This window comes from Anopheles funestus, unplaced genomic scaffold (genome assembly GCF_943734845.2).
Source record: "Anopheles funestus unplaced genomic scaffold, idAnoFuneDA-416_04 scaffold_8_ctg1, whole genome shotgun sequence".
In the NCBI taxonomy this organism is placed as follows: domain Eukaryota; kingdom Metazoa; phylum Arthropoda; class Insecta; order Diptera; family Culicidae; genus Anopheles; species Anopheles funestus.
In genome coordinates this window covers 775316-801399 of record NW_026045349.1, presented here as the reverse complement: position 1 = coordinate 801399, position 26084 = coordinate 775316, and the positions used below count along the sequence as shown (strand labels likewise).

At 47.0% G+C, this 26084-nt stretch overlaps 1 long non-coding RNA gene across 1 annotated transcript; it reads left to right on the top strand.

The window, feature by feature from the left end:
- Window positions 1–341: 341 nt before the first annotated feature.
- Window positions 342–21668, top strand: LOC125774443 (uncharacterized). The gene is made up of 5 exons (XR_007420899.1): window positions 342–3110; window positions 3307–3922; window positions 7352–7841; window positions 9928–10235; window positions 19546–21668. It is a non-coding gene; the product is annotated as an uncharacterized LOC125774443 (long non-coding RNA).
- Window positions 21669–26084: the final 4416 nt, after the last annotated feature.

Below are 26084 nucleotides of genomic sequence, written 5' to 3'. Positions count from 1 at the left end.
AGGTGTCTTGGCTAAGGTGTCTTGGCTTAGGTGTCTTGGCTAAGGTGTCTTGGCTAATGTGTCTTGGCTAATGTGTCTTGGCTAAGGTGTCTTGGCTAAGGTGTCTTGGCTAAGGTGTCTTGGCTAATGTGTCTTGGCTAAGGTGTCTTGGCTAAGGTGTCTTGGTTAAGGTGTCTTGGCTAAGGTGTCTTGGCTAAGGTGTCTTGGCTAATGTGTCTTGGCTAAGGTGTCTTGGCTAAGGTGTCTTGGCTAAGGTGTCTTGGCTAATGTGTCTCGGCTAAGGTGTCTTGGCTAATGTGTCTTGGCTAATGTGCCTTGGCTAAGGTGTCTCGGCTAAGGTGTCTTGGCTAAGGTGTCTTGGCTAATGTGTCTTGGCTAAGGTGTCTTGGCTAATGTGTCTCGGCTAAGGTGTCTTGGCTAAGGTGTCTTGGCTAAGGTGTCTTGGCTAAGGTGTCTTGGCTTAGGTGTCTTGGCTAATGTGTCTTGGCTAAGGTGTCTTGGCTAATGTGTCTTGGCTAAGGTGTTTTGGCTAAGGTGTCTTGGCTAATGTGTCTTGGCTAATGTGTCTCGGCTAAGGTGTCTTGGCTAATGTGTCTTGGCTAAGGTGTCTTGGCTAAGGTGTCTTGGCTAATGTGTCTTGGCTAAAGTGTCTTGGCTAAGGTGTCTTGGCTAAAGTGTCTTGGCTAATGTGTCTTGGCTAATGTGTCTCGACTAATGTGTATTGGCTAATGTGTCTCGGCTAATGTGTCTTGGCTAATGTGTCTTGGCTAAGGTGTCTTGGCTAAGGTGTCTTGGCTAAGGTGTCTTGGCTAAGGTGTCTTGGCTAATGTGTCTTGGCTAAGGTGTCTTGGCTAAGGTGTCTTGGCTAATGTGTCTTGGCTTAGGTGTCCTGGCTAAGGTGTCTTGGCTAAGGTGTCTTGGCTTATGTGTCTCGGCTAAGGTGTCTTGGCTAATGTGTCGCGGCTAAGGTGTCTTGGCTAAGGTGTCTTGGCTAATGTGTCTTGGCTAATGTGTCTTGGCTAAGGTGTCTTGGCTTATGTTTCTCGGCTAAGGTGTCTCGGCTAAGGTGTCTTGGCTAAGGTGTCTTGGCTAATGTGTCTTGGCTAAGGTGTCTTGGCTAAGGTGTCTTGGCTAAGGTGTCTTGGCTAATGTGTCTCGGCTAAGGTGTCTTGGCTAATGTGTCTTGGCTAATGTGTCTTGGCTAATGTGTCTCGGCTAATGTGTCTTGGCTAATGTGTCTTGGCTAAGGTGTCTTGGCTAAGGTGTCTTGGCTAAGGTGTCTTGGCTAAGGTGCCTTGGCTAAGGTGTCTAGGCTAATGTGTCTCGGCTAAAGTGTCTTTGCTAAGGTGTCTTGGCTAATGTGTCTTGGCTAAGGTGTCTTGGCTAAGGTGCCTTGGCTAAGGTGTCTTGGCTAATGTGTCTCGGCTAATGTGTCTTGGCTAATGTGTCGCGGCTAAGGTGTCTTGGCTAATGTGTCTTGGCTAATGTGTCTTGGCTAATGTGTCTTGGCTAAGGTGTCTTGGCTAAGGTGTCTTGGCTAAGGTGTCTTGGCTAAGGTGTCTTGGCTAAGGTGTCTTGGCTAAGGTGTCTTGGCTAAGGTGTCTTGGCTAATGTGTCTTGGCTAAGGTGTCTTGGCTTATGTGTCTTGGCTAATGTGTCTCGGCTAAGGTGTCTTGGCTAATGTGTTGTGGCTAAGGTGTCTTGGCTAAGGTGTCTTGGCTAATGTGTCTTGGCTAATGTGTCTTGGCTAAGGTGTCTTGGCTAATGTGTCTCGGCTAAGGTGTCTTGGCTAATGTGTCTTGGCTAATGTGTCTCGGCTAAAGTGTCTTGGCTAATGTGTCTTGGCTAAGGTGTCTTGGCTAAGGTGTCTCGGCTACGGTGTCTCGGCTAAGGTGTCTTGGCTAATGTGTCTTGGCTAATGTGTCTTGGCTAATGTGTCTTGGCTAAGGTGTCTTGGCTAATGTGTCTTGGCTAAGGTGTCTTGGCTAAGGTGTCTTTTCTTATGTGTCTTGGCTAATGTGTCTCGGCTAAGGTGTCTCGGCTAATGTGTCTTGGCTAAGGTGTCTTGGCTAAGGTGTCTTGGCTAATGTGTCTTGGCTAATGTGTCTTGGCTAAGGTGTCTTGGCTAAAGTGTCTTGGCTAAGGTGTCTCGGCTAAGGTGTCTTGGCTAATGTGTCTTGGCTAAGGTGTCTTGGCTAATGTGTCTCGGCTAAGGTGTCTTGGCTAATGTGTCTTGGCTAAGGTGTCTTGGCTAAGGTGTCTTGGCTAAGGTGTCTTGGCTAAGGTGTCTTGGCTAATGTGTCTCGGTTAAGGTGTCTTGGCTTATGTGTCTTGGCTAAGGTGTCTTGGCTAATGTGTCTCGGCTAATGTGTCTTGGCTAATGTGTCTCGGCTAATGTGTCTTGGCTAATGTGTCTTGGCTAAGGTGTCTTGGCTAATGTGTCTCGGCTAAGGTGTCTTGGCTAATGTGTCTTGGCTAAGGTGTCTTGGCTAAGGTGTCTTGGCTAATGTGTCTTGGCTAAAGTGTCTTGGCTAAGGTGTCTTGGCTAAAGTGTCTTGGCTAAGGTGTCTCGGCTAAGGTGTCTTGGCTAATGTGTCTTGGCTAAGGTGTCTTGGCTAAGGTGTCTTGGCTAATGTGTCTCGGCTAAGGTGTCTTGGCTAATGTGTCTTGGCTAAGGTGTCTTGGCTAAGGTGTCTTGGCTAAGGTGTCTTGGCTAAGGTGTCTTGGCTAATGTGTCTCGGCTAAGGTGTCTTGGCTAATGTGTCTTGGCTAAGGTGTCTTGGCTAATGTGTCTCGGCTAATGTGTATTGGCTAATGTGTCTCGGCTAAGGTGTCTTGGCTAATGTGTCTTGGCTAATGTGTCTTGGCTAAGGTGTCTTGGCTAAGGTGTCTTGGCTAAGGTGTCTTGGCTAAGGTGTCTTGGCTAAGGTGTCTTGGCTAATGTGTCGTGGCTAAGGTGTCTTGGCTAAGGTGTCTTGGCTAATGTGTCTTGGCTAAGGTGTCTTGGCTAAGGTGTCTTGGCTAAGGTGTCTTGGCTAATGTGTCTCGGCTAAGGTGTCTTGGCTAATGTGTCGCGGCTAAGGTGTCTTGGCTAAGGTGTCTTGGATAATGTGTCTTGGCTAATGTGTCTTGGCTAAGGTGTCTTGGCTAAGGTGTCTTGGCTAAGGTGTCTTGGCTAATGTGTCTTGGCTAAGGTGTCTTGGCTAAGGTGTCTTGGCTAAGGTGTCTTGGCTAATGTGTCTCGGCTAAGGTGTCTTGGCTAAGGTGTCTTGGCTAAGGTGTCTTGGCTAAGGTGTCTTGGCTAAGGTGTCTTGGCTAAGGTGTCTTGGCTAATGTGTCTCGGATAATGTGTCTTGGCTAATGTGTCTTGGCTAAGGTGTCTTGGCTAATGTGTCTTGGCTAAGGTGTCTTGGCTAAGGTGTCATGGCTAAGGTGTCTTGGCTAAGGTGCCTTGGCTAAGGTGTCTAGGCTAATGTGTCTCGGCTAAAGTGTCTTTGCTAAGGTGTCTTGGCTAATGTGTCTTGGCTAAGGTGTCTTGGCTAAGGTGCCTTGGCTAAGGTGTCTTGGCTAATGTGTCTCGGCTAATGTGTCTTGGCTAATGTGTCGCGGCTAAGGTGTCTTGGCTAATGTGTCTTGGCTAATGTGTCTTGGCTAATGTGTCTTGGCTAAGGTGTCTTGGCTAAGGTGTCTTGGCTAAGGTGTCTTGGCTAATGTGTCTTGGCTAAGGTGTCTTGGCTAAGGTGTCTTGGCTAATGTGTCTTGGCTAAGGTGTCTTGGCTAAGGTGTCTTGGCTAATGTGTCTCGGCTAAGGTGTCTTGGCTAATGTGTTGTGGCTAAGGTGTCTTGGCTAAGGTGTCTTGGCTAATGTGTCTTGGCTAATGTGTCTTGGCTAAGGTGTCTTGGCTAATGTGTCTCGGCTAAGGTGTCTTGGCTAATGTGTCTTGGCTAATGTGTCTAGGCTAAAGTGTCTTGGCTAATGTGTCTTGGCTAAGGTGTCTTGGCTAAGGTGTCTCGGCTACGGTGTCTCGGCTAAGGTGTCTTGGCTAATGTGTCTTGGCTAACGTGTCTTGGCTAATGTGTCTTGGCTAAGGTGTCTTGGCTAATGTGTCTTGGCTAAGGTGTCTTGGCTAAGGTGTCTTGGCTTATGTGTCTTGGCTAATGTGTCTCGGCTAAGGTGTCTTGGCTAATGTGTCTCGGCTAAGGTGTCTTGGCTAAGGTGTCTCGGCTAATGTGTCTTGGCTAAGGTGTCTTGGCTAAGGTGTCTTGGCTAATGTGTCTTGGCTAAGGTGTCTTGGCTAAGGTGTCTTGGCTAAGGTGTCTCGGCTAATGTGTCTTGGCTAAGGTGTCTTGGCTAAGGTGTCTTGGCTAATGTGTCTTGGCTAAGGTGTCTTGGCTAATGTGTCTTGGCTAAGGTGTCTCGGCTAAGGTGTCTTGGCTAATGTGTCTTGGCTAAGGTGTCTTGGCTAATGTGTCTCGGCTAAGGTGTCTTGGCTAATGTGTCTTGGCTAAGGTGTCTTGGCTAAGGTGTCTTGGCTAAGGTGTCTTGGCTAAGGTGTCTTGGCTAATGTGTCTCGGTTAAGGTGTCTTGGCTTATGTGTCTTGGCTAAGGTGTCTTGGCTAATGTGTCTCGGCTAATGTGTCTTGGCTAATGTGTCTCGGCTAATGTGTCTTGGCTAAGGTGTCTTGGCTAATATGTCTCGGCTAAGGTGTCTTGGCTAATGTGTCTTGGCTAAGGTGTCTTGGCTAAGGTGTCTTGGCTAATGTGTCTTGGCTAAAGTGTCTTGGCTAAGGTGTCTTGGCTAAAGTGTCTTGGCTAAGGTGTCTCGGCTAAGGTGTCTTGGCTAATGTGTCTTGGCTAAGGTGTCTTGGCTAAGGTGTCTTGGCTAATGTGTCTCGGCTAAGGTGTCTTGGCTAATGTGTTTTGGCTAAGGTGTCTTGGCTAAGGTGTCTTGGCTAAGGTGTCTTGGCTAAGGTGTCTTGGCTAATGTGTCTCGGCTAAGGTGTCTTGGCTAATGTGTCTTGGCTAAGGTGTCTTGGCTAATGTGTCTTGGCTAATGTGTATTGGCTAATGTGTCTCGGCTAATGTGTCTTGGCTATGTGTCTTGGCTAAGGTGTCTTGGCTAAGGTGTCTTGGCTAAGGTGTCTTGGCTAAGGTGTCTTGGCTAATGTGTCTTGGCTAAGGTGTCTTGGCTAAGGTGTCTTGGCTAATGTGTCTTGGCTAAGGTGTCTTGGCTAAGGTGTCTTGGCTAATGTGTCTTGGCTAAGGTGTCTTGGCTAAGGTGTCTTGGCTAAGGTGTCTTGGCTAATGTGTCTCGGCTAAGGTGTCTTGGCTAAGGTGTCTTGGCTAAGGTGTCTTGGCTAAGGTGTCTTGGCTAAGGTGTCTTGGCTAAGGTGTCTTGGCTAAGGTGTCTTGGCTAATGTGTCTCGGCTAATGTGTCTTGGCTAATGTGTCTTGGCTAAGGTGTCTTGGCTAATGTGTCTTGGCTAAGGTGTCTTGGCTAAGGTGTCTTGGCTAAGGTGTCTTGGCTAAGGTGTCTTGGCTAAGGTGTCTAGGCTAATGTGTCTCGGCTAAAGTGTCTTTGCTAAGGTGTCTTGGCTAATGTGTCTTGGCTAAGGTGTCTTGGCTAAGGTGCCTTGGCTAAGGTGTCTTGGCTAATGTGTCTCGGCTAATGTGTCTTGGCTAATGTGTCGCGGCTAAGGTGTCTTGGCTAATGTGTCTTGGCTAATGTGTCTTGGCTAATGTGTCTTGGCTAAGGTGTCTTGGCTAAGGTGTCTTGGCTAAGGTGTCTTGGCTAAGGTGTCTTGGCTAAGGTGTCTTGGCTAAGGTGTCTTGGCTAATGTGTCTTGGCTAAGGTGTCTTGGCTAAGGTGTCTTGGCTAATGTGTCTCGGCTAAGGTGTCTTGGCTAATGTGTTGTGGCTAAGGTGTCTTGGCTAAGGTGTCTTGGCTAAGGTGTCTCGGGTAAGGTGTCTTGGCTAAGGTGTCTTGGCTAAGGTGTCTTGGCTAAGGTGTCTTGGCTAATGTGTCTCGGCTAAGGTGTCTTGGCTAAGGTGTCTTGGCTAATGTGTCTTGGCTAAGGTGTCTTGGCTAATGTGTCTTGGCTAAGGTGTCTTGGCTAAGGTGTCTTCGCTAATGTGTCTTGGCTAATGTGTCTTGGCTAAGGTGTCTTGGCTAATGTGTCTTGGCTAAGGTGTCTTGGCTAAGGTGTCTTGGCTAAGGTGTCTTGGCTAAGGTGTCTTGGCTAATGTGTCTTGGCTAATGTGTCTTGGCTAAGGTGTCTTGGCTTATGTGTCTTGGCTAAGGTGTCTTGGCTAATGTGTCTCGGCTAAGGTGTCTTGGCTAATGTGTCTTGGCTAAGGTGTCTTGGCTAAGGTGTCTTGGCTAAGGTGTCTTGGCTAAGGTGCCTTGGCTAAGGTGTCTTGGCTTATGTGTCTCGGCTAATGTGTCTCGGCTAATGTGTCTTGGCTAATGTGTCTTGGCTAAGGTGTCTTGGCTAAGGTGTCTTGGCTAAGGTGTCTTGGCTAAGGTGTCTTGGCTAATGTGTCTTGGCTAAGGTGTCTTGGCTAAGGTGTCTTGGCTAAGGTGTCTTGGCTAATGTGTCTTGGCTAAGGTGTCTTGGCTAAGGTGTCTTGGCTAAGGTGTCTTGGCTAATGTGTCTCGGCTAAGGTGTCTTGGCTAAGGTGTCTTGGCTAAGGTGTCTTGGCTAAGGTGTCTTGGCTAAGGTGTCTTGGCTAATGTGTCTTGGCTAAGGTGTCTTGGCTAATGTGTCTCGGCTAAGGTGTCTTGGCTAAGGTGTCTTGGCTAAGGTGTCTTGGCTAAGGTGTCTTGGCTAAGGTGTCTTGGCTAAGGTGTCTTGGCTAAGGTGTCTTGGCTAAGGTGTCTTGGCTAATGTGTCTCGGCTAATGTGTCTTGGCTAAGGTGTCTTGGCTAATGTGTCTTGGCTAAGGTGTCTTGGCTAAGGTGTCGTGGCTAAGGTGTCTTGGCTAATGTGTCTCGGCTAAGGTGTCTTGGCTAATGTGTCTTGGCTAAGGTGTCTTGGCAAAAGTGTCTTGGCTAAGGTGTCTTGGCTAAGGTGTCTTGGCTAAGGTGTCTTGGCTAAGGTGTCTTGGCTTAGGTGTCTTGGCTAAGGTGTCTTGGCTAATGTGTCTTGGCTAAGGTGTCTTGGATAATGTGTCTTGGCTAAGGTGTCTTGGCTAAGGTGTCTTGGCTAAAGTGTCTTGGCTAAGGTGTCTTGGCTAATGTGTCTTGGCTAAGGTGTCTTGGCTAATGTGTCTTGGCTAAGGTGTCTTGGCTAATGTGTCTTGGCTAAGGTGTCTTGGCTAAGGTGTCTTGGCTAATGTGTCTCGGCTAAGGTGTCTTGGCTAATGTGTCTTGGCTAATGTGTCTCGGCTAAAGTGTCTTGGCTAATGTGTCTTGGCTAAGGTGTCTTGGCTAAGGTGTCTCGGCTACGGTGTCTCGGCTAAGGTGTCTTGGCTAATGTGTCTTGGCTAATGTGTCTTGGCTAATGTGTCTTGGCTAAGGTGTCTTGGCTAATGTGTCTTGGCTAAGGTGTCTTGGCTAAGGTGTCTTGGCTTATGTGTCTTGGCTAATGTGTCTCGGCTAAGGTGTCTTGGCTAATGTGTCTTGGCTAAGGTGTCTTGGCTAATGTGTCTCGGTTAAGGTGTCTTGGCTTATGTGTCTTGGCTAAGGTGTCTTGGCTAATGTGTCTCGGCTAAGGTGTCTTGGCTAATGTGTCTTGGCTAATGTGTCTCGGCTAAAGTGTCTTGGCTAATGTGTCTTGGCTAAGGTGTCTTGGCTAAGGTGTCTCGGCTACGGTGTCTCGGCTAAGGTGTCTTGGCTAATGTGTCTTGGCTAATGTGTCTTGGCTAATGTGTCTTGGCTAAGGTGTCTTGGCTAATGTGTCTTGGCTAAGGTGTCTTGGCTAAGGTGTCTTGGCTTATGTGTCTTGGCTAATGTGTCTCGGCTAAGCTGTCTTGGCTAATGTGTCTTGGCTAAGGTGTCTTGGCTAATGTGTCTCGGTTAAGGTGTCTTGGCTTATGTGTCTTGGCTAAGGTGTCTTGGCTAATATGTCTCGGCTAAGGTGTCTTGGCTAATGTGTCTTGGCTAAGGTGTCTTGGCTAAGGTGTCTTGGCTAATGTGTCTCGGCTAAGGTGTCTTGGCTAATGTGTTGTGGCTAAGGTGTCTTGGCTAAGGTGTCTTGGCTAATGTGTCTTGGCTAAGGTGTCTTGGCTAATGTGTTTCGGCTAAGGTGTCTTGGCTAATGTGTCTTGGCTAAGGTGTCTTGGCTAAGGTGTCTTGGCTAAGGTGTCTTGGCTAAGGTGTCTTGGCTAATGTGTCTCGGTTAAGGTGTCTTGGCTTATGTGTCTTGGCTAAGGTGTCTTGGCTAATGTGTCTCGGCTAATGTGTCTTGGCTAATGTGTCTCGGCTAATGTGTCTTGGCTAATGTGTCTTGGCTAAGGTGTCTTGGCTAATATGTCTCGGCTAAGGTGTCTTGGCTAATGTGTCTTGGCTAAGGTGTCTTGGCTAAGGTGTCTTGGCTAATGTGTCTTGGCTAAAGTGTCTTGGCTAAGGTGTCTTGGCTAAAGTGTCTTGGCTAAGGTGTCTCGGCTAAGGTGTCTTGGCTAATGTGTCTTGGCTAAGGTGTCTTGGCTAAGGTGTCTTGGCTAATGTGTCTCGGCTAAGGTGTCTTGGCTAATGTGTCTTGGCTAAGGTGTCTTGGCTAAGGTGTCTTGGCTAAGGTGTCTTGGCTAATGTGTCTCGGCTAAGGTGTCTTGGCTAATGTGTCTTGGCTAAGGTGTCTTGGCTAATGTGTCTCGGCTAATGTGTATTGGCTAATGTGTCTCGGCTAATGTGTCTTGGCTAAGGTGTCTTGGCTAAGGTGTCTTGGCTAAGGTGTCTTGGCTAAGGTGTCTTGGCTAAGGTGTCTTGGCTAATGTGTCTTGGTTAAGGTGTCTTGGCTAAGGTGTCTCGGCTAAGGTGTCTTGGCTAAGGTGTCTTGGCTAAGGTGTCTTGGCTAATGTGTCTTGGCTAAGGTGTCTTGGCTAAGGTGTCTTGGCTAAGGTGTCTTGGCTAATGTGTCTCGGCTAAGGTGTCTTGGCTAAGGTGTCTTGGCTAAGGTGTCTTGGCTAAGGTGTCTTGGCTAAGGTGTCTTGGCTAAGGTGTCTTGGCTAATGTGTCTCGGCTAATGTGTCTTGGCTAATGTGTCTTGGCTAAGGTGTCTTGGCTAATGTGTCTTGGCTAAGGTGTCTTGGCTAAGGTGTCTTGGCTAAGGTGTCTTGGCTAAGGTGCCTTGGCTAAGGTGTCTAGGCTAATGTGTCTCGGCTAAAGTGTCTTTGCTAAGGTGTCTTGGCTAATGTGTCTTGGCTAAGGTGTCTTGGCTAAGGTGCCTTGGCTAAGGTGTCTTGGCTAATGTGTCTCGGCTAATGTGTCTTGGCTAATGTGTCGCGGCTAAGGTGTCTTGGCTAATGTGTCTTGGCTAATGTGTCTTGGCTAATGTGTCTTGGCTAAGGTGTCTTGGCTAAGGTGTCTTGGCTAAGGTGTCTTGGCTAAGGTGTCTTGGCTAAGGTGTCTTGGCTAAGGTGTCTTGGCTAATGTGTCTTGGCTAAGGTGTCTTGGCTAAGGTGTCTTGGCTAATGTGTCTCGGCTAAGGTGTCTTGGCTAATGTGTTGTGGCTAAGGTGTCTTGGCTAAGGTGTCTTGGCTAATGTGTCTTGGCTAATGTGTCTTGGCTAAGGTGTCTTGGCTAATGTGTCTCGGCTAAGGTGTCTTGGCTAATGTGTCTTGGCTAATGTGTCTCGGCTAAAGTGTCTTGGCTAATGTGTCTTGGCTAAGGTGTCTTGGCTAAGGTGTCTCGGCTACGGTGTCTCGGCTAAGGTGTCTTGGCTATTGTGTCTTGGCTAATGTGTCTTGGCTAATGTGTCTTGGCTAAGGTGTCTTGGCTAATGTGTCTTGGCTAAGGTGTCTTGGCTAAGGTGTCTTGGCTTATGTGTCTTGGCTAATGTGTCTCGGCTAAGGTGTCTTGGCTAATGTGTCTTGGCTAAGGTGTCTTGGCTAATGTGTCTCGGTTAAGGTGTCTTGGCTTATGTGTCTTGGCTAAGGTGTCTTGGCTAATGTGTCTCGGCTAATGTGTCTTGGCTAATGTGTCTCGGCTAATGTGTCTTGGCTAATGTGTCTTGGCTAAGGTGTCTTGGGTAATGTGTCTCGGCTAAGGTGTCTTGGCTAATGTGTCTTGGCTAAGGTGTCTTGGCTAAGGTGTCTTGGCTAATGTGTCTTGGCTAAAGTGTCTTGGCTAAGGTGTCTTGGCTAAAGTGTCTTGGCTAAGGTGTCTCGGCTAAGGTGTCTTGGCTAATGTGTCTTGGCTAAGGTGTCTTGGCTAAGGTGTCTTGGCTAATGTGTCTCGGCTAAGGTGTCTTGGCTAATGTGTCTTGGCTAAGGTGTCTTGGCTATGGTGTCTTGGCTAAGGTGTCTTGGCTAAGGTGTCTTGGCTAATGTGTCTCGGCTAAGGTGTCTTGGCTAATGTGTCTTGGCTAAGGTGTCTTGGCTAATGTGTCTCGGCTAATGTGTATTGGCTAATGTGTCTCGGCTAATGTGTCTTGGCTAATGTGTCTTGGCTAAGGTGTCTTGGCTAAGGTGTCTTGGCTAAGGTGTCTTGGCTAAGGTGTCTTGGCTAAGGTGTCTTGGCTAATGTGTCGTGGCTAAGGTGTCTTGGCTAAGGTGTCTTGGCTAATGTGTCTTGGCTAAGGTGTCTTGGCTAAGGTGTCTTGGCTAAGGTGTCTTGGCTAAGGTGTCTTGGCTAATGTGTCTCGGCTAAGGTGTCTTGGCTAATGTGTCGCGGCTAAGGTGTCTTGGCTAAGGTGTCTTGGATAATGTGTCTTGGCTAATGTGTCTTGGCTAAGGTGTCTTGGCTAAGGTGTCTCGGCTAAGGTGTCTTGGCTAAGGTGTCTTGGCTAAGGTGTCTTGGCTAATGTGTCTTGGCTAAGGTGTCTTGGCTAAGGTGTCTTGGCTAAGGTGTCTTGGCTAATGTGTCTCGGCTAAGGTGTCTTGGCTAAGGTGTCTTGGCTAAGGTGTCTTGGCTAAGGTGTCTTGGCTAAGGTGTCTTGGCTAAGGTGTCTTGGCTAAGGTGTCTTGGCTAATGTGTCTCGGCTAATGTGTCTTGGCTAATGTGTCTTGGCTAAGGTGTCTTGGCTAAGGTGTCTTGGCTAAGGTGTCTTGGCTAATGTGTCTCGGCTAAGGTGTCTTGGCTAATGTGTCGCGGCTAAGGTGTCTTGGCTAATGTGTCTCGGCTAATGTGTCTTGGCTAATGTGTCTTGGCTAAGGTGTCTTGGCTAAGGTGTCTTGGCTAAGGTGTCTTGGCTAAGGTGTCTTGGCTAAGGTGTCTTGGCTAATGTGTCTTGGCTAATGTGTCTTGGCTAATGTGTCTTGGCTAATGTGTCTTGGCTAAGGTGTCTTGGCTTAGGTGTCTTGGCTAAGGTGTCTTGGCTAAGGTGTCTTGGCTAAAGTGTCTTGGCTAAGGTGTCTTGGCTAATGTGTCTTGGCTAAGGTGTCTTGGCTTAGGTGTCTTGGCTAAGGTGTCTTGGCTAAGGTGTCTTGGCTAATGTGTCTTGGCTAAGGTGTCTTGGCTAATGTGTCTTGGCTAAGGTGTCTTGGCTAAAGTGTCTTGGCTAAGGTGTCTTGGCTAATGTGTCTTGGCTAAGGTGTCTTGGCTAATGTGTCTTGGCTAATGTGTCTTGGCTAATGTGTCTTGGCTAAGGTGTCTTGGCTAATGTGTCTTGGCTTAGGTGTCTTGGCTAAGGTGTCTTGGCTAAGGTGTCTTGGCTAATGTGTCTTGGCTAAGGTGTCTTGGCTAATGTGTCTTGGCTAAGGTGTCTTGGCTAATGTGTCTTGGCTAAGGTGTCTTGGCTAATGTGTCTTGGCTAAGGTGTCTTGGCTAAAGTGTCTTGGCTAAGGTGTCTTGGCTAATGTGTCTTGGCTAAGGTGTCTTGGCTAATGTGTCTTGGCTTATGTGTCTTTACTAATGTGTCTCGGCTAATGTGTCTTGGCTAAGGTGTCTTGGCTAATGTGTCTTGGCTAAGGTGTCTTGGCTAAGGTGTCTTGGCTAAAGTGTCTTGGCTAAGGTGTCTTGGCTAATGTGTCTTGGCTAAGGTGTCTTGGCTAAAGTGTCTTGGCTAAGGTGTCTTGGCTAACGTGTTTTGGCTAATGTGTCTTGGCTAAGGTGTCTTGGCTAAAGTGTCTTGGCTAATGTGTCTTGGCTAATGTGTCTTGGCTAAGGTGTCTTGGCTAATGTGTCTTGGCTAAGGTGTCTTGGCTAATGTGTCTTGGCTAAGGTGTCTTGGCTAAGGTGTCTTGGCTAAGGTGTCTTGGCTAATGTGTCTTGGCTAAGGTGTCTTGGCTAATGTGTCTTGGCTAAGGTGTCTTGGCTAAAGTGTCTTGGCTAAGGTGTCTTGGCTAATGTGTCTTGGCTAAGGTGTCTTGGCTAATGTGTCTTGGCTTATGTGTCTTGGCTAATGTGTCTCGGCTAATGTGTCTTGGCTAAGGTGTCTTGGCTAATGTGTCTTGGCTAAGGTGTCTTGGCTAAGGTGTCTTGGCTAAAGTGTCTTGGCTAAGGTGTCTTGGCTAATGTGTCTTGGCTAAGGTGTCTTGGCTAAAGTGTCTTGGCTAAGGTGTCTTGGCTAAGGTGTCTTGGCTAAGGTGTCTTGGCTAATGTGTCTTGGCTAAGGTGTCTTGGCTAATGTGTCTTGGCTAAGGTGTCTTGGCTAATGTGTCTTGGCTAAGGTGTCTTGGCTAATGTGTCTTGGCTAAGGTGTCTTGGCTAATGTGTCTTGGCTAAGGTGTCTTGGCTAAAGTGTCTTGGCTAAGGTGTCTTGGCTAATGTGTCTTGGCTAAGGTGTCTTGGCTAATGTGTCTTGGCTAAGGTGTCTTGGCTAATGTGTCTTGGCTAATGTGTCTTGGCTAATGTGTCTTGGCTAAGGTGTCTTGGCTAATGTGTCTTGGCTAAGGTGTCTTGGCTAAGGTGTCTTGGCTAAGGTGTCTTGGCTAAGGTGTCTTGGCTAATGTGTCTTGGCTAAGGTGTCTTGGCTAAGGTGTCTTGGCTAAAGTGTCTTGGCTAATGTGTCTTGGCTAAGGTGTCTTGGCTAATGTGTCTTGGCTAAAGTGTCTTGGCTAAGGTGTCTTGGCTAATGTGTCTTGGCTAAGGTGTCTTGGCTAAGGTGTCTTGGCTAAGGTGTCTTGGCTAAGGTGTCTTGGCTAAAATGTCTTGGCTAAAGTGTCTTGGCTAAGGTGTCTTGGCTAATGTGTCTTGGCTAAGGTGTCTTGGCTAATGTGTCTTGGCTAAGGTGTCTTGGCTAATGTGTCTTGGCTAAGGTGTCTTGGCTAAAGTGTCTTGGCTAAGGTGTCTTGGCTAATGTGTCTTGGCTAAGGTGTCTTGGCTAATGTGCCTTGGCTAAAGTGTCTTGGCTAAGGTGTCTTGGCTAAATTGTCTTGGCTAAGGTGTCTTGGCTAATGTGTCTTGGCTAAGGTGTCTTGGCTAATGTGTCTTGGCTAAGGTGTCTTGGCTAATGTGTCTTGGCTTATGTGTCTTGGCTAATGTGTCTCGGCTAATGTGTCTTGGCTAAGGTGTCTTGGCTAATGTGTCTTGGCTAAGGTGTCTTGGCGAAAGTGTCTTGGCTAAGGTGTCTTGGCTAATGTGTCTTGGCTAAGGTGTCTTGGCTAATGTGTCTTGGCTAAAGTGTCTTGGCTTATGTGTCTTGGCTAAGGTGTCTTGGCTAATGTGTCTTGGCTAAGGTGTCTTGGCTAATGTGTCTTGGCTAATGTGTCTTGGCTAAGGTGTCTTGGCTAATGTGTCTTGGCTAAGGTGTCTTGGCTAAAGTGTCTTGGCTAAGGTGTCTTGGCTAACGTGTCTTGGCTAATGTGTCTTGGCTAAGGTGTCTTGGCTAAAGTGTCTTGGCTAAGGTGTCTTGGCTAATGTGTCTTGGCTAAGGTGTCTTGGCTTAGGTGTCTTGGCTAAGGTGTCTTGGCTAAGGTGTCTTGGCTAATGTGTCTTGGCTAAGGTGTCTTGGCTAATGTGTCTTGGCTAAGGTGTCTTGGCTAATGTGTCTTGGCTAATGTGTCTTGGCTAATGTGTCTTGGCTAAGGTGTCTTGGCTAAAGTGTCTTGGCTAAGGTGTCTTGGCTAATGTGTCTTGGCTAAGGTGTCTTGGCTAATGTGTCTTGGCTTATGTGTCTTGGCTAAGGTGTCTTGGCTAAGGTGTCTTGGCTAAGGTGTCTTGGCTAATGTGTCTCGGCTAATGTGTCTTGGCTAAGGTGTCTTGGCTAATGTGTCTTGGCTAAGGTGTCTTGGCTTAGGTGTCTTGGCTAAGGTGTCTTGGCTAAGGTGTCTTGGCTAAAGTGTCTTGGCTAAGGTGTCTTGGCTAATGTGTCTTGGCTAAGGTGTCTTGGCTTAGGTGTCTTGGCTAAGGTGTCTTGGCTAAGGTGTCTTGGCTAATGTGTCTTGGCTAAGGTGTCTTGGCTAATGTGTCTTGGCTAAGGTGTCTTGGCTAAAGTGTCTTGGCTAAGGTGTCTTGGCTAATGTGTCTTGGCTAAGGTGTCTTGGCTAATGTGTCTTGGCTAATGTGTCTTGGCTAATGTGTCTTGGCTAAGGTGTCTTGGCTAATGTGTCTTGGCTAAGGTGTCTTGGCTAAAGTGTCTTGGCTAAGGTGTCTTGGCTAATGTGTCTCGGCTAAGGTGTCTTGGCTAATGTGTCTTGGCTAAGGTGTCTTGGCTAAGGTGTCATGGCTAAGGTGTCTTGGCTAATGTGTCTTGGCTAAGGTGTCTTGGCTAATGTGTCTTGGCTTATGTGTCTTGGCTAATGTGTCTCGGCTAATGTGTCTTGGCTAAGGTGTCTTGGCTAATGTGTCTTGGCTAAGGTGTCTTGGCTAAGGTGTCTTGGCTAAAGTGTCTTGGCTAAGGTGTCTTGGCTAATGTGTCTTGGCTAAGGTGTCTTGGCTAAAGTGTCTTTTCTAAGGTGTCTTGGCTAACGTGTCTTGGCTAATGTGTCTTGGCTAAGGTGTCTTGGCTAAAGTGTCTTGGCTAAAGTGTCTTGGCTAATGTGTCTTGGCTAATGTGTCTTGGCTAATGTGTCTTGGCTAATGTGTCTTGGCTAAGGTGTCTTGGCTAATGTGTCTTGGCTAAGGTGTCTTGGCTAATGTGTCTTGGCTAAGGTGTCTTGGCTAATGTGTCTTGGCTAAGGTATCTTGGCTAAAGTGTCTTGGCTAAGGTGTCTTGGCTAATGTGTCTTGGCTAAGGTGTCTTGGCTAAGGTGTCTTGGCTAAGGTGTCTTGGCTAATGTGTCTTGGCTAAGGTGTCTTGGCTTATGTGTCTTGGCTAAGGTGTCTTGGCTAAGGTGTCTTGGCTAAGGTGTCTTGGCTAATGTGTCTTGGCTAAGGTGTCTTGGCTAATGTGTCTTGGCTAAGGTATCTTGGCTAAAGTGTCTTGGCTAAGGTGTCTTGGCTAATGTGTCTTGGCTAAGGTGTCTTGGCTAAGGTGTCTTGGCTAAGGTGTCTTGGCTAATGTGTCTTGGCTAAGGTGTCTTGGCTTATGTGTCTTGGCTAAGGTGTCTTGGCTAAGGTGTCTTGGCTAAGGTGTCTTGGCTAATGTGTCTTGGCTAAGGTGTCTTGGCTTAGGTGTCTTGGCTAAGGTGTCTTGGCTAAGGTGTCTTGGCTAATGTGTCTTGGCTAAGGTGTCTTGGCTAATGTGTCTTGGCTAAGGTGTCTTGGCTAAGGAGTCTTGGCTAAGGTGTCTTGGCTAAGGTGTCTTGGCTAAGGTGTCTTGGCTAATGTGTCTTGGCTAAGGTGTCTTGGCTAAGGTGTCTTGGCTAAAGTGTCTTTGCTAAGGTGTCTTGGCTAAGGTGTCTTGGCTAAAGTGTCTTGGCTAAGGTGTCTTGGCTAATGTGTCTTGGCTAAGGTGTCTTGGCTAATGTGTCTTGGCTAAGGTGTCTTGGCTAAAGTGTCTGGGCTAAGGTGTCTTGGCTAATGTGTCTTGGCTAAGGTGTCTTGGCTAATGTGTCTTGGCTTATGTGTCTTGGCTAATGTGTCTCGGCTAATGTGTCTTGGCTAAGGTGTCTTGGCTAATGTGTCTTGGCTAAGGTGTCTTGGCTTAGGTGTCTTGGCTAAGGTGTCTTGGCTAAGGTGTCTTGGCTAAAGTGTCTTGGCTAAGGTGTCTTGGCTAAGGTGTCTTGGCTAAGGTGTCTTGGCTTAGGTGTCTTGGCTAAGGTGTCTTGGCTAAGGTGTCTTGGCTAAAGTGTCTTGGCTAAGGTGTCTTGGCTAATGTGTCTTGGCTAAGGTGTCTTGGCTAATGTGTCTTGGCTAATGTGTCTTGGCTAATGTGTCTTGGCTAAGGTGTCTTGGCTAATGTGTCTTGGCTAAGGTGTCTTGGCTAATGTGTCTTGGCTAAGGTGTCTTGGCTAATGTGTCTTGGCTAAGGTGTCTTGGCTAAAGTGTCTTGGCTAAGGTGTCTTGGCTAAAGTGTCTTGGCTAAGGTGTCTTGGCTAAGGTGTCTTGGCTAAGGTGTCTTGGCTAATGTGTCTTGGCTAAGGTGTCTTGGCTAATGTGTCTTGGCTAATGTGTCTTGGCTTATGTGTCTTGGCTAATGTGTCTCGGCTAATGTGTCTTGGCTAAGGTGTCTTGGCTAATGTGTCTTGGCTAAGGTGTCTTGGCTTAGGTGTCTTGGCTAAGGTGTCTTGGCTAAGGTGTCTTGGCTAAAGTGTCTTGGCTAAGGTGTCTTGGCTAATGTGTCTTGGCTAAGGTGTCTTGGCTTAGGTGTCTTGGCTAAGGTGTCTTGGCTAAGGTGTCTTGGCTAAAGTGTCTTGGCTAAGGTGTCTTGGCTAATGTGTCTTGGCTAAGGTGTCTTGGCTAATGTGTCTTGGCTAATGTGTCTTGGCTAATGTGTCTTGGCTAAGGTGTCTTGGCTAATGTGTCTTGGCTAAGGTGTCTTGGCTAATGTGTCTTGGCTAAGGTGTCTTGGCTAATGTGTCTTGGCTAAGGTGTCTTGGCTAAAGTGTCTTGGCTAAGGTGTCTTGGCTAATGTGTCTTGGCTAAGGTGTCTTGGCTAATGTGTCTTGGCTTATGTGTCTTGGCTAATGTGTCTCGGCTAATGTGTCTTGGCTAAGGTGTCTTGGCTAATGTGTCTTGGCTAAGGTGTCTTGGCTAAGGTGTCTTGGCTAAAGTGTCTTGGCTAAGGTGTCTTGGCTAAGGTGTCTTGGCTTAGGTGTCTTGGCTAAGGTGTCTTGGCTAAGGTGTCTTGGCTAATGTGTCGTGGCTAAGGTGTCTTGGCTAATGTGTCTTGGCTAATGTGTCTTGGCTAAGGTGTCTTGGCTAAAGTGTCTTGGCTAAGGTGTCTTGGCTAATGTGTCTTGGCTAATGTGTCTTGGCTAAGGTGTCTTGGCTAATGTGTCTTGGCTTATGTGTCTTGGCTAATGTGTCTTGGCTAAGGTGTCTTGGCAAAAGTGTCTTGGCTAAGGTGTCTTGGCTAAGGTGTCTTGGCTAAGGTGTCTTGGCTAAGGTGTCTTGGCTTAGGTGTCTTGGCTAAGGTGTCTTGGCTAATGTGTCTTGGCTAAGGTGTCTTGGATAATGTGTCTTGGCTAAGGTGTCTTGGCTAAGGTGTCTTGGCTAAAGTGTCTTGGCTAAGGTGTCTTGGCTAATGTGTCTTGGCTAAGGTGTCTTGGCTAAAGTGTCTTGGCTAAGGTGTCTTGGCTAACGTGTCTTGGCTAATGTGTCTGGGCTAAGGTGTCTTGGCTAAAGTGTCTTGGCTAAGGTGTCTTGGCTAATGTGTCTTGGCTAAGGTGTCTTGGCTTAGGTGTCTTGGCTAAGGTGTCTTGGCTAAGGTGTCTTGGCTAATGTGTCTTGGCTAAGGTGTCTTGGCTAATGTGTCTTGGCTAATGTGTCTTGGCTAAGGTGTCTTGGCTAATGTGTCTTGGCTAAGGTGTCTTGGCTAAGGTGTCTTGGCTAAGGTGTCTTGGCTAATGTGTCTTGGTTAAGGTGTCTTGGCTAAAGTGTCTTGGCTAATGTGTCTTGGCTTATGTGTCTTGGCTAATGTGTCTCGGCTAATGTGTCTTGGCTAAGGTGTCTTGGCTAATGTGTCTTGGCTAAGGTGTCTTGGCTAAGGTGTCTTGGCTAAAGTGTCTTGGCTAAGGTGTCTTGGCTAAAGTGTCTTGGCTAAGGTGTCTTGGCTAACGTGTTTTGGCTAATGTGTCTTGGCTAAGGTGTCTTGGCTAAAGTGTCTTGGCTAATGTGTCTTGGCTAATGTGTCTTGGCTAAGGTGTCTTGGCTAATGTGTCTTGGCTAAGGTGTCTTGGCTAATGTGTCTTGGCTAAGGTGTCTTGGCTAATGTGTCTTGGCTAAGGTGTCTTGGCTAAAGTGTCTTGGCTAAGGTGTCTTGGCTAATGTGTCTTGGCTAAGGTGTCTTGGCTAATGTGTCTTGGCTAAGGTGTCTTGGCTTATGTGTCTTGGCTAAGGTGTCTTGGCTAAGGTGTCTTGGCTAAGGTGTCTTGGCTAATGTGTCTTGGCTAAGGTGTCTTGGCTTAGGTGTCTTGGCTAAGGTGTCTTGGCTAAGGTGTCTTGGCTAAAGTGTCTTGGCTAAGGTGTCTTGGCTAATGTGTCTTGGCTAAGGTGTCTTGGCTAAGGTGTCTTGGCTAAGGTGTCTTGGCTAAGGTGTCTTGGCTAAGGTGTCTTGGCTAAGGTGTCTTGGCTAAGGTGTCTTGGCTAAGGTGTCTTGGCTAAAGTGTCTTGGCTAAGGTGTCTTGGCTAAGGTGTCTTGGCTAAAGTGTCTTGGCTAAGGTGTCTTGGCTAATGTGTCTTGGCTAAGGTGTCTTGGCTAATGTGTCTTGGCTAAGGTGTCTTGGCTAAAGTGTCTTGGCTAAGGTGTCTTGGCTAATGTGTCTTGGCTAAGGTGTCTTGGCTAATGTGTCTTGGTTTATGTGTCTTGGCTAATGTGTCTCGGCTAATGTGTCTTGGCTAAGGTGTCTTGGCTAATGTGTCTTGGCTAATGTGTCTTGGCTAATGTGTCTTGGCTAAGGTGTCTTGGCTAATGTGTCTTGGCTAAGGTGTCTTGGCTAATGTGTCTTGGCTAAGGTGTCTTGGCTAATGTGTCTTGGCTAAGGTGTCTTGGCTAAAGTGTCTTGGCTAAGGTGTCTTGGCTAATGTGTCTTGGCTAAGGTGTCTTGGCTAAAGTGTCTTGGCTAAGGTGTCTTGGCTAATGTGTCTTGGCTAAGGTGTCTTGGCTTAGGTGTCTTGGCTAAGGTGTCTTGGCTAAGGTGTCTTGGCTAAAGTGTCTTGGCTAAGGTGTCTTGGCTAATGTGTCTTGGCTAAGGTGTCTTGGCTTAGGTGTCTTGGCTAAGGTGTCTTGGCTAATGTGTCTTGGCTAATGTGTCTTGGCTAAGGTGTCTTGGCTAATGTGTCTTGGCTAAGGTGTCTTGGCTAATGTGTCTTGGTTAAGGTGTCTTGGCTAATGTGTCTTGGCTAAGGTGTCTTGGCTAAAGTGTCTTGGCTAAGGTGTCTTGGCTAATGTGTCTTGGCTAAGGTGTCTTGGCTAATGTGTCTTGGCTTATGTGTCTTGGCTAATGTGTCTTGGCTAAGGTGTCTTGGCTAATGTGTCTTGGCTAATGTGTCTTGGCTTATGTGTCTTGGCTAAGGTGTCTTGGCTAATGTGTCTTGGCTAAAGTGTCTTGGCAAAGGTGTCTTGGCTAAGGTGTCTTGGCTAAAGTGTCTTGGCTAAGGTGTCTTGGCTAATGTGTCTTGGCTAATGTGTCTTGGCTAATGTGTCTTGGCTAAGGTGTCTTGGCTAATGTGTCTTGGCTAAGGTGTCTTGGCTAATGTGTCTTGGCTAAGGTGTCTTGGCTAATGTGTCTTGGCTAAGGTGTCTTGGCTAAAGTGTCTTGGCTAAGGTGTCTTGGCTAATGTGTCTTGGCTAAGGTGTCTTGGCTAATGTGTCTTGGCTTATGTGTCTTGGCTAATGTGTCTTGGCTAAGGTGTCTTGGCTAATGTGTCTTGGCTAATGTGTCTTGGCTTATGTGTCTTGGCTAATGTGTCTCGGCTAATGTGTCTTGGCTAAGGTGTCTTGGCTAAGGTGTCTTGGCTAAGGTGTCTTGGCTAATGTGTCTTGGCTAAGGTGTCTTGGCTAAGGTGTCTTGGCTAAGGTGTCTTGGCTAAAGTGTCTTGGCTAAGGTGTCTTGGCTAATGTGTCTTGGCTAAGGTGTCTTGGCTTAGGTGTCTTGGCTAAGGTGTCTTGGCTAAGGTGTCTTGGCTAAAGTGTCTTGGCTAAGGTGTCTTGGCTAATGTGTCTTGGCTAAGGTGTCTCGGCTAATGTGTCTTGGCTAATGTGTCTTGGCTAATGTGTCTTGGCTAAGGTGTCTTGGCTAATGTGTCTTGGCTAAGGTGTCTTGGCTAATGTGTCTTGGCTAAGGTGTCTTGGCTAAAGTGTCTTGGCTAAGGTGTCTTGGCTAATGTGTCTTGGCTAAGGTGTCTTGGCTAATGTGTCTTGGCTTATGTGTCTTGGCTAATGTGTCTCGGCTAATGTGTCTTGGCTAAGGTGTCTTGGCTAATGTGTCTTGGCTAAGGTGTCTTGGCTAAGGTGTCTTGGCTAAGGTGTCTTGGCTAATGTGTCTTGGCTAAGGTGTCTTGGCTTAGGTGTCTTGGCTAAGGTGTCTTGGCTAAGGTGTCTTGGCTAATGTGTCTTGGCTAAGGTGTCTTGGCTAATGTGTCTTGGCTAAGGTGTCTTGGCTAAGGTGTCTTGGCTAAGGTGTCTTGGCTAAGGTGTCTTGGCTAAGGTGTCTTGGCTAATGTGTCTTGGCTAAGGTGTCTTGGCTAAGGTGTCTTGGCTAAAGTGTCTTGGCTAAGGTGTCTTGGCTAAGGTGTCTTGGCTAAAGTGTCTTGGCTAAGGTGTCTTGGCTAATGTGTCTTGGCTAAGGTGTCTTGGCTAATGTGTCTTGGCTAAGGTGTCTTGGCTAAAGTGTCTTGGCTAAGGTGTCTTGGCTAATGTGTCTTGGCTAAGGTGTCTTGGCTAATGTGTCTTGGCTTATGTGTCTTGGCTAATGTGTCTCGGCTAAAGTGTCTTGGCTAAGGTGTCTTGGCTAATGTGTCTTGGCTAAGGTGTCTTGGCTTAGGTGTCTTGGCTAAGGTGTCTTGGCTAAGGTGTCTTGGCTAAAGTGTCTTGGCTAAGGTGTCTTGGCTAATGTGTCTTGGCTAAGGTGTCTTGGCTAAGGTGTCTTGGCTAAGGTGTATTGCCTAAGGTGTCTTGGCTAAAGTGTCTTGGCTAAGGTGTCTTGGCTAATGTGTCTTGGCTAAGGTGTCTTGGCTAATGTGTCTTGGCTAATGTGTCTTGGCTAAGGTGTCTTGGCTAATGTGTCTTGGCTAAGGTGTCTTGGCTAATGTGTCTTGGCTAAGGTGTCTTGGCTAATGTGTCTTGGCTAAGGTGTCGTGGCTAAAGTGTCTTGGCTAAGGTGTCTTGGCTAAAGTGTCTTGGCTAAGGTGTCTTGGCTAAGGTGTCTTGGCTAAGGTGTCTTGGCTAAAGTGTCTTGGCTAAGGTGTCTTGGCTAATGTGCCTTGGCTAATGTGTCTTGGCTTATGTGTCTTGGCTAATGTGTCTCGGCTAATGTGTCTTGGCTAAGGTGTCTTGGCTAATGTGTCTTGGCTAAGGTGTCTTGGCTTAGGTGTCTTGGCTAAGGTGTCTTGGCTAAGGTGTCTTGGCTAAGGTGTCTTGGCTAATGTGTCTTGGCTAAGGTGTCTTGGCTTAGGTGTCTTGGCTAAGGTGTCTTGGCTAATGTGTCTTGGCTTATGTGTCTTGGCTAATGTGTCTCGGCGAATGTGTCTTGGCTAAGGTGTCTTGGCTAATGTGTCTTGGCTAAGGTGTCTTGGCTTAGGTGTCTTGGCTAAGGTGTCTTGGCTAAGGTGTCTTGGCTAAAGTGTCTTGGCTAAGGTGTCTTGGCTAATGTGTCTTGGCTAAGGTGTCTTGGCTTAGGTGTCTTGGCTAAGGTGTCTTGGCTAAGGTGTCTTGGCTAAAGTGTCTTGGCTAAGGTGTCTTGGCTAATGTGTCTTGGCTAAGGTGTCTTGGCTAATGTGTCTTGGCTAATGTGTCTTGGCTAATGTGTCTTGGCTAAGGTGTCTTGGCTAATGTGTCTTGGCTAAGGTGTCTTGGCTAATGTGTCTTGGCTAAGGTGTCTTGGCTAATGTGTCTTGGCTAAGGTGTCTTGGCTAAAGTGTCTTGGCTAAGGTGTCTTGGCTAATGTGTCTTGGCTAAGGTGTCTTGGCTAATGTGTCTTGGCTTATGTGTCTTGGCTAATGTGTCTCGGCTAATGTGTCTTGGCTAAGGTGTCTTGGCTAATGTGTCTTGGCTAAGGTGTCTTGGCTAAGGTGTCTTGGCTAAAGTGTCTTGGCTAAGGTGTCTTGGCTAAGGTGTCTTGGCTAAGGTGTCTTGGCTAATGTGTCTTGGCTAAGGTGTCTTGGCTAATGTGTCTTGGCTAAGGTGTCTTGGCTAATGTGTCTTGGCTAAGGTGTCTTGGCTAATGTGTCTTGGCTAAGGTGTCTTGGCTAAAGTGTCTTGGCTAAGGTGTCTTGGCTAATGTGTCTTGGCTAAGGTGTCTTGGCTAATGTGTCTTGGCTTATGTGTCTTGGCTAATGTGTCTCGGCTAATGTGTCTTGGCTAAGGTGCCTTGGCTAAGGTGTCTTGGCTAAAGTGTCTTGGCTAAGGTGTCTTGGCTAATGTGTCTTGGCTAAGGTGTCTTGGCTAAAGTGTCTTGGCTAAGGTGTCTTGGCTAATGTGTCTTGGCTAATGTGTCTCGGCTAAGGTGTCTTGGCTAAGGTGTCTTGGCTAAGGTGTCTTGGCTAATGTGTCTTGGCTAAGGTGTCTTGGCTAAGGTGTCTTGGCTAATGTGTCTCGGCTAAGGTGCCTTGGCTAAGGTGTCTTGGCTAAGGTGTGTGGTGTTCGCCTGTACAAAGTAATTACAATCTTTGCCCATCACTTGAGGTCCGCGATATTAAGGGTTAACTAGAATACAGTGAGACAGTAAACGATTAACGGGAGAGTCGGGTAGGACACGATTAGCGCGAGAAATGCGTAGGTGCATTAGAAAGGATAGGTGCGTGAGCGGAAGCTTACCAAAGAGCGAGAATACGATAGGGAGATCGTGATAGATATAAATTAGGTGTCTGATCGTACAAGCCCTCTCTCGGTTTCAGTCCCTACGTGTGCGAACAACCAATCTACTGTGACTTAATTAAAAGTTCAAATAAGAAACGTGCAAATAAATTGTAGAACCCTACAAATTGGTGACCCCGACGTGATCTGAAGCGCGCGGTGAAAAGTGTCGCGATTGGTGCAATCAAGTGCTAAGTGCTTCGCTGGTGAATAGAAGATTCGACAACAGCCTTTGCCAACGCACATCACTATCCAACCTTTCTGGCGGATCGCATCCCATCATATTATCGCGCTACAGCCATAGGACTGGAACAAACACACACACATTTGTGTAACGAGACATTAAGGAGAGCGCAGCGCGTTACAGATTAGACGGTGCACGATCATTACTGAGAATCCCGTAAACGCCACGCATCGTGTGAATGTCATCGTGAAACCCGCATTCCCAACCATGCGGTAGTCCATATTGTGAGTGTCGCAAAGCAAATTTCGCACGGGTTATTTTTCGTTGAGGAAGTCCTACGAAGCGGGAAGAAGCCAGTCCTCCGAAAAACCAACGAATGACACACGTTACAACGCCGGAGCTACATCGGAATAGTTTTTTCCGTGTGAAGGACAAGACGGAGAAAGCATCGTGATCTGCCAAATTAAGCACAACGTGGAGCAGCCATCGCGATCTCCTATATGACGAACAACGTGGAGCAGCCATCGCGATCTCCTATTTGACGAACAACGTGGAGCAGCCATCGCGATCTCCTATATGACAAACCACGTGGAGCAGCCATCGTGGACGACGTGTAAAATCCTTCATCGGAGCAGCCATCGTGGATGACGTCTTGAGTTTCTTTTTGATGGTGCAGCATCATCTGCATTGCATGGTCTACGACGCCGCAGCCGCCATCGATAACAATGGGCTGAGAACCTCGTGGTAACCACCGGATGCTCCCGCAATACGCCACAACATCGGTGAGCTCGTTCCTTTATTTTCTTACTATCACGTATTTTTCTCGATTATTATAATTTTATAACATTTCCGAAATCATAAGATGTTTTCTCACCCGCGTTAAATTTTATCTGCCTATCTTTATACATTTACATATACATGCATAATTGTTACGGTATACTTTGTGCACAATACAATCAATTTCATTATACGATTTTTTTTTTAATTTTTTTTTTGTATATTAAAATAACAATTCAATAGTGCAAGCAATATAGCGAAAATTAGTTACAAACAATTTTTTTTATTAGATAGGGAATATTTGTAAACCCAAAAATGTCAAAGAACGAAAGTGATGATAAAAATGTTGGTCCTAGTGCAATTCCAGTGCAAGCCACGGCGCCGTCACCGGTGGCGAGAACGATAGAACCGGAAAATTCTCATTTGGTTATTGAAAAGATTTCTACAAAGCTGCCAAGTTTTTGGGAAGACGCTCCAACCGCATGGTTTGTGGCAGCGGAAGCTGAGTTCGACGTTTCAAACGTTACAAGGGAACGCTCGAAATATTCACATGTTCTAAGCGTGCTCCCGAAAAACGTCTTGCCAAAAATAATGGACATAATAACTACGCCATTACCAACCAACCCGTACTCATATTTAAAAAGCCAACTGCTAGAAAGGCTCAATGTGAGCGAAGAACAGCGGATCACTCAGCTGTTGTATCATGTACAAATGGGTGATCGTAGTCCGTCTGATTTCTATAGACACATGGTTCAGTTGGCCGGCGATTCTGCAAACCTCACTTCCGAGCTTATTCGCAAGCTTTGGTTATCAAGGTTGCCAAAAACTATCGAAGTAGCACTCATTGCCGTCGGAAGCCGAAAAATCAATGAGCTGATTAAAATCGCAGACAGGCTATGGGAAGCAACCCAAGCCGGAGCGGTATCATCAATCGTAGGCGTTTCTTCTAGTGAAAGCTCGGGAAGAAATCCCTCGAATGAAACTACGATGTTAAGACAGGAAATTTCTGAACTACGTAACACACTAAGGAGACTTTCCCTAAGAACAGGAAATAATAGAGGACGACAGCGAGAAAGATCTCAGAGTCGAAACCGTGGTAGGACTCCATCACAGGTTCGAAAGCACCCTATGTGCTATTTTCATTTTCGTTTTGGTGAAGAAGCACGAAAGTGCCAAAAACCGTGCAACTTTATGCAGCAAAAAAACTAATTTGCTCAACGGTGCCGGGCAACCCGAGAGCAACATTAGGCTCCTATCGTCTTTTCATTGACGATGAAGAAACCAAATTCACTTTCCTTGTGGATACAGGAGCCGACGTGTCCGTCTTACCGTTCAATCTGTTTGGCATAGTAAATAAACAAACGGAAAATTTACTAGTAGCAGCTAATGGTAGCCCTATTGCTACCTATGGAACCAAGATGCTACAAGTAAGTCTTGGCCTCAGAAGAGTGTTTATGCACTGTTTTATACTGGCTGAAGTAAACCGACCAATTATAGGGGCTGATTTTTTGGCGAAACACGATTTGTGGGTCGATTTAAAAAGAAAAAGGTTGATCGATCATTTTACAGGTCAAGAAACGGTCGCAACCATCGCTTTGGTGGATACACCAACACCTAAAAACTGGATGATCGAATCAAGCGAATTTGGAGATATTTTTAAACAATATCCAACCTTAAGGGATCCACCAGATTACAAAAAACCAGTTAGGCACTCGATAGTACATCATATCGAAACCAAAGGAAGCTTGCCATTTGCAAAACCCCGCCGTCTGGATCCGAAGAAGCTCAAGATTGCCAAAGCAGAATTTCAACATATGTTAGATCTAGGAATCTGCAGAGTATCCTCATCGCCAACTTCGTCACCGCTACACATGGTACCCAAACCTGATTCAGATTGGAGACCTTGTGGCGATTATAGGCGTTTAAATGCCATCACAATACCTGATCGTTATCCGATCCCTCACGT